General features: G+C 34.8%; 1 long non-coding RNA gene across 1 annotated transcript; it reads left to right on the forward strand.

Moving 5' to 3' along the window:
* The first annotated feature begins 30 nt into the window (after nucleotides 1-30).
* Nucleotides 31-3,382, forward strand: LOC125683329 (uncharacterized). The gene is made up of 3 exons (XR_008801193.1): nucleotides 31-99; nucleotides 387-609; nucleotides 3,210-3,382. It is a non-coding gene; the product is annotated as an uncharacterized LOC125683329 (long non-coding RNA).
* Nucleotides 3,383-11,495: the final 8,113 nt, after the last annotated feature.

Raw genomic sequence — 11,495 nt, forward strand, 5'->3', positions numbered from 1 at the left:
TAATCTTTAGGGTGCTTAACAGTTAGTGTTCAAATAGTTTATATTGTAAGCGCTTTGTTGATTGAAAGTAAAAAGAAAAGTACTGTCATCAGTGTCACGGTCTGTTCTTGTTTAGTAAATCAGTTGTTGATAATAAGTACTATGATCTAATATAAGACTGATAAGGTTGTTGGAATTAGACAGTAGTTAAGTGAGAGTGACAGTGAAATATGATAATGTCTGTTTAATATTTTTTTTAAAGAAATATTTTCACAAGCACAGAATCAGAACTGCAGTGTGTACTTTCGTTTTGTTTTTCACAACCAAACTATGTTAGAATATATACAACAACATCTTCTCCTTAAAGACTTGTATTTAAAAAAAACCAATTATGGTATGTTGAACAGGATGGGGAAAAAAAAACATGCATGCAGTCTTGGTCAGCTGGCAAATGTTGGTATTGCGCAACTTGACATAACCCGAAACCATTAACCAGAACATTGACAGACTCAGTTCAAGAAAAGGTTGTCATGGAATCACCGGACGAGCTGCCATACACGTTACTGATTGGTTCCGTCGTCATGGTTTTAATGATGTCGTTCATTGTGACACGAGTGTTGACTGGCACATGTATGTCAATTCATCATTTTGAGATAACAGCAAAATTAAATTGAACACATCTAAGAAATTTTTTAGTATTGCAGATTTTCCCTCAGCCTCAGACACCTGACCAGACTCCCTTTGATCCATCTTCTTATATAATTAATGTACAAGGGATATTATTAGAGTCTAAGTCTATTGCATTTATCTTTAAATAGCTCACCTGGAAAGCTCAAATGAGCTTTTCTGCTAACTTTTTCCAGTGCCTGTTTAACATGATATTTTTACTTCTTCTCCTGAACCACTGATCCAATTGCAATTAAATTTGCCTTCAAGAATCCTTGAGTAACGAGAATATGAAATTATCTAGATCTATGAAGGATAAATAATGAAAATATGGTGGCATCTTACTTACGCGAGATTCAAAATTGTTGAAATCATGGCCCCTGGGGTTAGGTTGGGACCAAAATAGGGGATCAAAGTTGAAGGGGGATGGATGTACCTGTATAGGAAATCGTCTTCAAATAATCTTTGAAAATTTTCTCATCAAAAACCACAGGCCATGATTTGTCATATTAATATGCAAACATTCCAATGTAGACTAGTGCAGACTCATATTTCATTAGGGTTGGACTTCTACAGTGAATGAAATTTGAAAAGATTTTTTTTCCAAGAGTAGCAGGGTCAATATGCAAACATGTCCAAGTTCTGTGAATTAATTTTTTTTGGGGGGGGGGGGGGGGGGGGACCCTGAGGTTAAGTTAGGGCTAAAATCGAGGATAAAATTTTACATTGAATATAGGCAGAATTTTTTTTAAAAAAATCTTCTCCAGAATAGCAAGGTCTTGTTAGTTACATCAATATTGATATTGAAGCATCCCAATGTTCTGTAAAACCATTATCCCATGGGAATATGTTGGGGTCGTAATATGAGGTCGAAATCTGTCATGGGATTAAAGAGGGTAAAAATCTTCTGATGAAGAACAGCAGGGCCAAGGTGACTCAGGTGAGCATTGTGGCCTATGGGTCTCTTATTGAATTCCCATTGTCATTTTGTGCATTTATTTTAAAAACTTAAGTCACAGTTTTACTAGATTAGATGTGCATTTAATCCAGAAAAACTTTGTAATATAAGAGTTTGATAAAACTGCAATATTACATCAGAAATTGAAAAGTAGAACATTCAATTAACAGACATAGAAATCACAAATTTTTAGGAAATATTCTATATTGGCTTTATTTCTCGCATTAAAGGGGGTGATCAAAGGGAATCTGGGTCCAATCAGGTGTGTGTGGATTTTCAGTGAATAAAAGTGATAGCATAGTTTTCCCATCATTTTATCATTGTAAAATGCAGACAGGTTTGCAATTATATTGATATTATCTGGTAATGAGATAATTTCAGTAAAGCCTTATGGAAAATACACGTATTAAATGGATAATCCTGTTAGGATTCTAGGCAACTTAGTAGACATTTACAATACAACAGGATAAGTCTTCAGGAGGTTCAGAGAATACTTTAAAGAAGGGGGTGGGGTGTGGTAGGGATTGGATACATCCGGCTGGTAATTCAGTTGGTAGAGAGCACTCGCACAATTTGCTGGAGATTTCAGTTCTGAGTTGGACAAAGATATGGTTTTTCAATTGTGCTTTTATATAGTGTAAATATCTTGATACTTTACAAATTTTCATTTTTCTGATTAATTGTAAAAATATTGTGCTTAGTACTTTATGGCACATGTTTGAATTTCATTGGAAACTTTTTACTCTTTTCAATTTTTTTTTATTATAATTAAAGATGTTAAGTTTTGAATTTTTCTCAATAATGTACCGTGTTTTGATACATTTTAGTTCACTTGCATCTTGCTTTGTTTCAACAAAAAAGAAAAGCTTGGGGTATATTACATGTACATTTTATGTACCAGGTCTGTTTTGGACTTAGCATATGCAATGTTTTGATTGTTCCTGGTTGTGGCAAGTAAAATCAACACTAACTTATGTATTACAAAAAGTTGTTTAAATACTTGTAAAAAGGAGAGAAAGATTTATCAGAGATTGAACATGGGACCCATACATTTGATCTAACCACAGAACTAACCACACCAATATACACAATACAGTAATAACACAGTAATAACACAATACAGTAATATTACTACATAGGAAATTCAAACCTATTTCGGAATTCATACAGGAACTCTTCATATTAAGGATATGAAAAAAATGGCTGAAACATCATGTGACCACAGGTTTGATCAATATGACCTGAATTCAGAATTATTACATCATAAGATACTAATCAGTGTGTTGTCGAAAAACGGTTATTTATGAAGTACAGGCTCGGACAGGTTTTATGCTCATGCAACAGATTTATTTCTCCAGTACACATATAAGTGGCAGAACAATGTTGTTTATCCATAGCTGGACTCGATGTTTCCTAAAAGATGATCATCGACAACAATTATTATCTTAAATTTGATTAAAATTGAGAAATTGTATCAGTTTTGATGACTGTAAATATGTGAAACTGGATTGAATAAAGATCTGTTTTATGAAATAAAGTAAAAGTTATGGTTGTCAAGTATTTATGAGGGTTTTAATTATATATAGTATATGCATCTTCCTTTCAGGTAAGAACACCAGTGATCTTCGCCCAAAGCAGAAATCGACCTGAGACAACTTTAATACCTATAAAGGCAGCGAAGCTTTACCAAAATTAATGTTCCTGTATATCTGATGTATGTTATTGTGTATATATTGTAATTTTTTTTTCATGAGAATAATAAAAGCAATGAAATAACAATTTCACATTTGATTTTTTAATCACCAAAATAACTAATTCAGATGCTTTGAACTGCTCCCTGATATTGATTCACAAAGATAGCAAGCACAGAATGCTGCATACCTATCAATATATAACAACACATCATTTATGGAAGGTACCTTTGTTAGTGCAGGGCACTAGTCTATCCCAATAGGTCTTTTTCCACACATTACAATTACAAATGACAATAAATACACATTGCAACCATGAATGACAGACCACACGTAATCATCAGAGTTTTTCAATGATGTCTTTTTTATAACCGTGCGTCTGACCGCTCGAGACACATAAATTTTGCCAAGGGCAAACAAATTTCTTTGTACAGATGCCTGACGGAACATGTTAAAATTTCCATCGATGTATCAAATCTACTTATCATATTGTTAAGGGGGCTTTATAAAATTGTCAGGGTCGAAGTTATGAGAATCGAGTCCTATAGTCAATTATCACTTTAACACTAGAAGATAGTTATTAATAATAGTAATTTCAAACAACGTGTTTGTGAAACACAAATGCCCCCGATAATTCCAAAGATGGCCAAGGTCACAAGGACAAATATCTAGGTACCAATAGAAAGATCTTGTCACAGGAAATGCTCATAAGCAATATGAAAGCTCAAATGTTTACTATTTAGAAGTTATGACCAATGTCAATTTTTTAAAAAGTAGGTTAAATGCCAAGGTCAAAAGGTTTAGTACCCACGGAAAGGTCTTTTCACAAGGAATATTTATGTGAAATACCAAAGCTCTAGCACTTGCTGTTCAAAGGTTATTAGCAAGGTTAAAGTTTTTTAAAAGTAGGTCAAATGTCAAGGTCACAGGGTAAAAAATGTTGGTACCCATGGTAAGGTCTTGTCACAAGGAATACTCGTTTGAAATATCAAAGCTCTAGCACTTGCTGTTCAAAAGTTATTGGCAAGTTTAAAGTTTTCATAAAGTAGGTCAAACTCCAAGGTCACCGGGTCAAAAATGTTGGTACCCACGGAAAGGTCTATTCATGTGAAATATCAAAAGTTCTAGCACTTGCTGTTCAAAAGTTATTGGCAAGGTTAAAGTTTTCAAAAAGTAGGTCAAATGTCAAGGTCACAGGGTCAAAATGTTGGTATCCACAGAAAGGTCTTGTCACAAGGAATGCTCATGTGAAATATCAAAGCTCTATCACTAGCTTAGCAAGGTTAATGTTTCAGACAAAATGACAAACAGGACAAAAACAATATGCCCTCGATCTTCGATCTCGGAGGCATAAAAATGGCAGTTATATTCTTGGGGCTAGTGGATCTTTGGCAGGGCTTACGATTTTTAGCTCACCTGAGCTGAAAGCTCAAGTGAGCTTTTCTGATCGTCTGTTGTCCGCCTGTAAACTTTTTACATTTTCGACTTAGAATTTCTTCAGAACCACTAGGCCAATTTCAACCACACTTGGCAAAGCGCATCCTTGGGTGAAGGGCTTTCAAGTTTGTTCAAATGAAGGGCCATGCCCTCCTCAAAGGGGAGATTCTCACAAAAATGCAAAAATAGGGTGAGGTCATTTAAAAATATTTTCAAGAACCACTGGGCCAGAAGAACTGAAATTTACATGAAAGCTTCCTGACGACTTAGTGCATATTCAAGTTTGTTAAAATCATGACGCTTGGAGGTACGTTGGGGCCACAATAGGGGATCAAAGTTTATTTAGATGCGAATGTATATAGGTAAAATCTTTGAAAATCTTCTTCTCAAGAACCACTGGGTCAGGAAAGTACATGAAAACTTCTTGACATACTGCAGATTCAAGTTTGTTAAATTCATGGCTCCCGGAGGCAGGATGAGGCCACAATAGATGACCAAAGTTTTACATACAAATGTATAGGGAAATTCTTTAAAAATCTTCTCAAGAACCACTGGGCCAGGAAAGCACAAATTTACATGAAAGTTTCGTAACATAGTGCAGATTCAAGTTTGTTAAAATCATGGTCCCCAGGGGTAGGATGGGGCCACAATATGTGATCAAAGTTTTGTATAGAAAAATATACGGCACATCTCAAGAATAACTGGACCAGAAAAGTTTATATTGACATGAAAGCTTTCTGACATAGTGCAGATTCAAGGTTGTTAAAGCCATGACCCCCAGTGTAGGATGGGGCCACAATAAGGGATCAAAGTTTTACATAGAAATATATACGGAAATCTTTAAAAGTCTTCTTTGTTTTTAGAACCAGTGGGCCAGAAAAGTTTACATGAAAGCTTCCTGACATAGTGTAGATTCAAGTTAGAATTATGATCCCCAGGGGTAGAGTGGGACCATAATAGGAACTTTTTAAAAATCTTTTTCTCAAGAAGCATTGGGCCAGAGAAGTTTACATTTATATGAAAGCTTCCTGACATAGTGCAAATTCAAGTTTGTTAACATCACGGTCCCTGGGGGTAGGGTGGGACCATAATAGGGATCAAAGTTTTACATACAAATATATAGGAAAAGTCTTCTCAAGAACCATTGAGCCAAAAAAGTTAACAGTACACGAAAGCTTCCTGATATAATACAGATTCAAGTTTGTTCAAATCATGGCCCCGGGGTAGATTGGGGCCACAATACGGATTAAAGTTTTACATGCAAATATGTAGGGGAAAATCTTTAATATGGGACCAAGGTCAATTGAAGGTGACTCAGTTGAGCGATGTGACCCATGGACCCTGCATGTCTAGCTTATTTTATAGTGAATCTCAAACACTGTTTGGTAGACATAGTAATAAGATGGCTGTGGATCCATTCTCATTTGATTTTTCCTTGTTATGGGTTAAAACTAGAACTTTGTTAATTTTCACTTTATCAACAACAAAAGAAAATGCATTATGTTGTAGCACTGAAAGTTAATGAAGTTACTGCTGAAAACTCAAGTGAGCTATTCTGATCACCTGTCGTCCGTCCGTGTATGCGTAAACTTTTCACATTTTCGTGTTCTTCTCCAGAACCACTGTGACAATTTCAATCAAACTTTGTACAAATCATCCATGTGTGAAGGGGATTCAGGTTTGTTGAAATCAAAGGGGAGATAATCACGAAAATGCAAAAATAGAGTGGGGTCAATTTAACAAGAGGCCCACAGGCCTTAATTATCGGTCACCTGAGTATTAGTTAAAAAGTATCATTAGTGCAAAGAGCTACAAAATCTATTTCTGCATATCCAAGCTAAATTCTAATATTTAGCAACAGTATAAAACTATGGAGCGCCAAATTAACATAAACTCAAATAATTGAAGATATCTTCAATTATTTGAAGATATCATAAATTCAATTATTGCTCTCTTTAATTGAATTAATGCGCGCATTAAATCAATTATTGCTCTCATCAAATGAATTAATGCGCGCTACAATTCAATTATTGCTCTCATCAATTGAATTAATGCGCGCATCAATTGAATTAATGAGAGCAATAATTGATTTAATGCGCGCATTAATTCAATTATTGCTCTCTTCAATTCAATTGATGCGCGCATTAATTCAATTAATGAGAGCAATAATAGATTTGATGCGCACATTAATTCAATTATTGCTCTCTTTAATTCATTTGATGAGAGCATCAATTTAGTAGAAATAGTGCTCGCAATAATTAATTTAGAGCTCGGTTTAAATAATTTGATGATCTCTTTAATTCAATTGAAGATATCTTTAATCATTTACAATGCTTTTGTATAAGGAATTAATGCGCGCATCAATTCTTTTAAAGAGAGCAACAATTCAATTAAAGATATCATTAATTCAATTGTGGATATGTTGAATTGAAGATATCTTTAATTATATAGTTGCTCTCTCTAAAAGAATTATTGCTCTCTTCAAATGAATTAAAGATATCATTAATTCAATTGAAGAGAGCAATAATTGAATTAATGCGCGCATTAAATCAATTATTGCTCTCATCAAATGAATTAATGCGCGCATCAATTCAATTATTGCTCTCATCAATTGATTTAATGCGCGCATTATATCAATTATTGCTCTCTTCAATTGAATTGTAGCGCACATCAATTCAATTGTTGATATCATTAATTCATTTGAAGAGATCATTAATTCAATTGAAGCGCGCATCAATTCAGTTGAAGAATTAATGCTATCATCAATTCAATTAATGCGCGCAATAATTCAGAATTGAAGATATCATTAATTATTTGAAGAGATCTTTAATTCAATTGTTTCGCGCATCAAATGAATTGATGATATCTTCAAATAATTGAAGATATCTTCAATTATTTGAGTTTATGTTAATTTGGCGCTCCATATAAAACAAGATATGTTCCTAAATCCCCCTGAAAGTGCTTACACTGATGGAAGACTTCTTGGGTGAATAAATCTTTATACAACTGTATCTCCCGAATATTCATGCAATAAATTGTTTATTATACCGAAACAAAGCAAGACTACAAAATGCATTTGAAATTGGAGTCCGCTCATCTCTACATATTATATGTAGCTGAGATATCTCTAACGGTAACACTGTGCCATCAACGTATTAGAAGGTACAATGACACGGACTTATTGCGAGGTCACAATACACTTCGTCTAGCTTGACGTTGGAAAATAGACGAGGCTGACCAAGGGGTGAAATGTGATGGGAAGATTTGATGTTTGAGAGGGAGATATGAAATTTTATCACTCCTGGCGCGTGACTGTCTAGACCAATCAGATTACGCATGGCATAGAATTCTCATACTGAGGTATAATAATATTAGGTACGTAGACACTTAGAGGGGTAATACGGAAATGTATATATGGGGTCCTTGAAAAAAAATCATACAATGGGGGAGGCGTAAGCCGAGCCAAATATGTTTTTTCAAGGACCCCATATATTTCCGTATTACCTCTCTAAGTGTCTACATAACCAATTTATCCTGTCTATGATTTTACGTTTACATGCGAGTACATTAGGCATATGACATTATTCATTCTTGGTGCTTTTCTAATGTACATGGACAACTTCAAGTAATAAATGACTGCAATGCATGCTTTTTTGAGAAACTTTATCAAACGTACAACAATAAAAAACGTTTAAACCATCAACAACGGGATAAGAAGGTTTTTAAACAAAGTTGAGACTCCAGTGACAGGGTATACGCATCCTCATGATGTCATAGTAGACATATGTAAACGACGTGAAAGGGGCATATTGACCTACACTCCTACAATTGTCCCAAAGATGCTTCATACCAAATTTGAAAGAAATTGTTTTAAAACAAGAAGTTGACAATGTTCTAATTGTTTACATATTTAATAACTGATCATTTTGGTCCCACTCTGATAACAAGACCCCTACCCCTGGGGTCATCATAATTTTAATAAACGACTACCTGTATTTTTCTGAATATCCATTTGGTTTCAATTTAGTATTAATAGCATTATAGAAAGTATAATTTAAGTATTTTACACATAAACACTTTATACCAAGTTTTCCCCCACCCTGCGGTAAGAACCTCTACCCCGGGAATCATGAAATTTACAAGTTTGGTAGAGCTAGCCTTCCTGCTCTACATCACTATGTATTTAGTTTTTCTTACTCATGTGCAGTTGTAGAGAAGAAGATACTTGAAAATTTGGCAGTTTTTGATCCCCTAAGATCCCAGGGATGCAGGAGTCCTGCAATCTACCATTTATTCCCTCTTCTCCCAAAGATGCTTCATACGTTTGAAAAAAATTTGAATGGTAGTTATCAATAAGAAGTGAAGAAATGTCCATGCAATTGTTAACGGACGACAACCAATTGCAATATACGGCAAGACCTTTCATGTGATGCATTGGTGTGTAATCTTGTGACTTTGACCTGGAAGTTTTACCACTTTTAATAAAAAAAAAAACACCAGACATATTCAATATCTCTTGAAGTATCTAAGGTAGATCTTTCATATTTTGTATATAGATTTCTTATGGCAAGACTTTTCATTTCATGCTATGACCTTTAGACCTTGGAATTTGACCCACTTGAAGAAAACGTAACCTGTCAAATATGTTAGGATCTTTCATATTTTATGTACCCACCGTGTACAACCCCACATTTGGGGATGCGGAATAGTGACCTAAGGGGGTACGAAATTCAAAGCGTGTTTTACTAGATAAGTTGACATATTTAGCTTAGTTACAGCTATAGAGATAAAACTAGTCTTATATTAACATACGACGGAACACAGTGATGTCCCCGCTTACTCTTACTCGTTTCCAGCCTTGCAATTTGTGCTAGAAATAGGTGAACACTTCAACAATATTCGGCAACCATACGTAAGGATGCAAATTTGATCGATATTTTGGTGAAATTTTCAATTATGTTGCCATTCCACATAATATAATTAATACGCATGGTTTCTGCACATAACGCTGTAGCAGATACTTCCATGATTTCCGAAATTTCACGTCAAATAAACGGTGAAAACTTCAATTTTAGTGTGTGCCACTAGGGGATACAGCTTTCAGTGGAGGTAGGGGGCAATGAACTAATCTCTAAGTTATCGGTTATTAAGGAAATATAGATTATTTCCAAAAATACACATGGATTACAGCAATGAATTTATTCAGACGTTATACCTATGTTTTTCTTTTACATTCTTTTAAATTAGCACACCTAAAAGTTTCTTATACAAAAACGCTTTTGGTATTAGACACATTAACCCTTTATCCATAACCACGTATCAAATATTCCTTTACTCTCAGACATGCGAGAGGAAAAACAAAATGCATGGCGTATGTAAATTAGGCTTTGGTACTCAGGCGACCGTTAAGGCTTGTGGGACTCTTGTCTAAAGAGTAAAGTCTGGCCGTCTCCAAAAACAGCGAGTGCACTAGTGTGATTAATATGAGTTCCTCTATTGCAATGTGGGGCTTTAACAACAACACCCCCACTCCTCTTTAGGCCAACATGAAATGTATGGGTTTCCTATTTCACTCCTAAATATATTTAGGTAGGGTTGTTAGGTAAAACTTTTATTTCATTAAAACATTTTATTTGAAATCTTAAGTTTTTGTTTATTACGCTTTCAATACAGGTCTATATACATTACAAATACTTTTTACACATTTTGAAGATCAATTAATAGTAGTTTTAATGTAAATCAGAGAAACTCGAATGCAAAAAGAATTCTGTTTCCAATTTCACCAGGACTTCTATTTTCTTATATATACATGTATATTGTCAATAAAATATGTAGGGTCGGAAGCAAAAGGGTAAGTAGGGTCGGGAAACCGGAAACACACATACATTTTATTTTGGCCTTATCAGAAATATGTATTCCATGCAAACGGTGACTGGATTTTGGTGCAAACACTCTACATCTTTTTCAGTTGTATAAATACGAGTGCCCATTCGCTTTTTGTTGATAGCATAATTTGGTCGTACATGTAATGCCCACTGCAGCCTTTTTTATATTTTGGTGTGCGTGTATGTTGTAACTTTCTTTTCGGTAGGTGTAACCAGAGTTTACTTTTTCTTCATGTTATCACCCTGCAGTTACTAATAAAATCAAAATTAGATTCAAGCTTGAATATCACAAACAACAAAGTGAATTTTAATCAGTAAAGTTTACAACTCCTTGATATTCTCATTTACATACATCAAATATTCTAACATGTAACTACAGTGAAATATCTTTTCCGTGACAACGATACAATAAGTGTTGCCCAAAACCAATTTCCCTTTTCTTAGATGACGTCAGTTTTGACACCCAATTTTGGAACATCTTGATGATGAAAGGTGAAGATAACGAACAGTGATCAACCTCACAACTCCTATACGTAATACAAAATAGTTTGGCAAACACGGACCCCTGGACACACCAGAGGTGGGATCGGGTGCCTAGGAGGAGTAAGCATCCCCTGCCAACAGGTCACACCCACCGTGATCAGGTAAACGGAGTTATCCGTAGTCAAAATCAGTGTTACCAAGAACGGTCTAACAATCGGTATGAAAGACGTCAGACAGCATTTGACCGAATGATAGGTTGTATTGACATAACAAATAATTCTCAGATCAGAAATGTTAATGTACCGACTGCATTTATATACAAGCGACATTTCAAACCAAAGAATGACTACATCGCAAAAATGGTTTGATAATAATCTCAAATCCAAACGACACTTT

The sequence above is a fragment of the Ostrea edulis genome, chromosome 1 (genome assembly GCF_947568905.1).
Source record: "Ostrea edulis chromosome 1, xbOstEdul1.1, whole genome shotgun sequence".
NCBI classification, from domain to species: Eukaryota; Metazoa; Mollusca; class Bivalvia; order Ostreida; family Ostreidae; genus Ostrea; species Ostrea edulis.